Genomic DNA, 380 nt, shown 5'->3' with positions numbered 1-380 from the left:
AGCTCATTTTCAGACGATGCCGGTAAAGCAGCGATTCGGTGCGTGTCTATTCTACGCCCATTTCCTGGCGATTCGTGTCCGTGCTAAGCACATAATTGCGTGGTTAAGGGGATGCTTAAAGTACTCATTAAAACACACTACGCAGTTATAATTTTTTCATCGAAAACGGAAAAAATTTTTTAAGTTAGTTGTTTGCTAGCACAATTCGTAGGTTATACAAAATTTCTGCGATGCATATAAAACAAAGGAAATAACAGCTCACTACAAAATGTTCTGAGGAATAATGTCCAATCTTCAAAAATATGTTTAGAAGCTTTAAAAAACCACAATTTCTTAGGGAAAATTGCAATTACTTTTTGCTAAAATATAGATAAAACAGA

The sequence above is a fragment of the Odontomachus brunneus genome, unplaced genomic scaffold (assembly GCF_010583005.1).
Source record: "Odontomachus brunneus isolate Ranch 3 - 2012 unplaced genomic scaffold, Obru_v1 Obru_scaffold_234, whole genome shotgun sequence".
In the NCBI taxonomy this organism is placed as follows: domain Eukaryota; kingdom Metazoa; phylum Arthropoda; class Insecta; order Hymenoptera; family Formicidae; genus Odontomachus; species Odontomachus brunneus.
Note: the sequence above shows the minus strand (reverse complement) of the source record.